A 2,402-nucleotide genomic window follows, 5' to 3' on the forward strand; every position below is an offset into this window, starting at 1 on the left:
AAGGGTTATCTGTGCTATGCATCGAAACCCGGTTTCTAGCGTTGTAACTCCGCAGACATACCGCTGTGCCACTGGGTTCGAACTACACGAGCTTGGATTGAAACGGTGAACTTACCACACCAACGAAATTATTCTTGTTTGTTTGTAGCTAAACACAAAGCTACACGAAGGGTTATCTGTGCTATGCCCATAACGGGTATCGAAACCCGGTTTCTAGCGTTGTAACTCCGCAGACATACCGCTGTGCCACTGGGTTCGAACTACACGAGCTTGAATTGAAACGGTGAACTTACTTACCACACCAACGAAATTATGCTTGTTTGTTTGTAGCTAAACACAAAGCTACACGAAGGATTATCTGTGCTACGTCCATAACGGGTATCGAAACCTGGTTTCTAGCGTTGTAACTCCGCAGACATGCCGCTGTGCCAATGGGGGGGGGGATTATAAAAGATCATAAAAAGCGTCATAGACTTAAGACTCGGTGAATCCATGATATATTACCTCCTTCTCCACAATCATATAATGCCTTTTACTTAAACAAGAATTAATTAATGTTTATATATGCCACAATATTCATTTGAAGTTATGCTTCTCTTGAACTTTTCGTGGATTCCCCTTATACGAACTTTTAAAAAGCTCGTTACTCGTGTACCGCAACGTTCACGATCAATTATTCGTCTTTACACTTTAATTTTATTGTCTCCACTTTTGAACGTTTACCAGGATTAGGTTTAGAATTTTTCACGTCTATATTGTAATTTTGTGCACGTTGCCTATTTACAGGCGTCCACAGATGGCGTCATGATGTCGTTTTAACTTGTGGCTCTCAATATACAACTACATCTTTGGCGTCACAATTTCTAAACTACGTAAATAAAAAAAACAAAACAAAAGAAAATTGCATAATTTTACGTGTTTGAAATTAAATTACAAATTGCATATTCTAGTCATTATAGATAAGAACAGAGAAATAACACGTAATCAGATATATATCGTTTACTTTTGAATAACACAGAGCTGCTTAGTACACAGAAAACATACCAATGCGTGGGAAAAAAATAAAATAAAAAGGTGCAACTAGCAAACTAAAAAACTTACTCCACTGCTACAACACGCCCAAAAAGCATGACTGTATACGGAATACAGAATAAAAAGCATAAAATGTGGGTATAATAAATCATTTTTCGGAAGGTCAGGGTAGCCTTGAGCCAAATGTAAGAACTTACCTGAGCTGCTAAAACGTAAAGTTTATCGATCAGCAAAAGGCAAGGAATATGAAGACCTTTGTTGTTTTTTATTAAAATACGATATTTTTTAAATTAAAGTTTACGAAATGTTTTCTTATAAAAACATCTATATAAGGATATTTATTGAACGATCAAAATATCAGTTCAGTTGGAGCTCTTTACTGTTCAACTACACGATTTAGGCCTTTGTTGTTCGTAGTACTGGGAAACTTGTGATAATCAAAAGTGCAGACTTCTTTACTATTTATTTGCCCACGGAAATCTGATTTTAAAACATCGTGAATTTTATGGTATAGAAAATTAACAGAAAATTTTTCTCTTTCGTAAGTCACTTGAAATTGTATGTCTTTGTTAGGCTTAGTTCACCATAAGATGTGTACCCGATATCGGGATATGTTATTTCACGAAAGGATGCAATACCAAGGCAGCTCTCTCTGAGAATACCATAGATTGCATAATATCTATTGAGGGTCTTGTTCCGGTGTTGCTGTGCGCAAGTTCATAATAATAAAAAGGAGACAGGTTGTGATAAGCCAGGTACAGGCAGACCACCGACACCTACTGAAACTATCACTGAGGAGTCCAAGCCAGCCCAAGTAAACACAAGTGCAGTGGTCAACCAGTGAATGTTTTCTTACAAGCTGCATCATGTTCAAGCACTGAAGGAGGCAAATTTAACCCAACCTGCTCGTTTTGTTTTGCAGTTCTTGGCCAATATCTTATAGACTGATGAAGCCCATTTCATCCTTTCTAGAAGTTTCAACACGCGCAATTGCATCATGTGGTCAAAAACTAATCCACACATAACATTCATACACAACTCTATGATGCTAAGGTGACAGACTGGTGTGGTTTCATCATAGTTTTTGAAGAACCATCAACAAATGAACTGCAAACCCGCACAATCAGTGCTGCAAGTTACCATGTGTAACCAGTGTAACTCCCATGCTGTAGCAACAAAATGTGATAACCACTTTGCTTTTCAACAGGTAAATAAAAACATAAGCTGGTATCTCTCCACAGGTAAATAAAAACACAGGCTGGTACCTTACCACAGGTAAAAAAAACACAGGCTGGTATCTCTCCACAGGTAAATAAAAACACAGGCTGGTATCTCTTCACAGGTAAAAAAAACACAGGCTGGTATCTCTC

The sequence above is a fragment of the Limulus polyphemus genome, unplaced genomic scaffold (genome assembly GCF_000517525.1).
Source record: "Limulus polyphemus unplaced genomic scaffold, Limulus_polyphemus-2.1.2 Scaffold278, whole genome shotgun sequence".
Taxonomy (NCBI): Eukaryota; Metazoa; Arthropoda; class Merostomata; order Xiphosura; family Limulidae; genus Limulus; species Limulus polyphemus.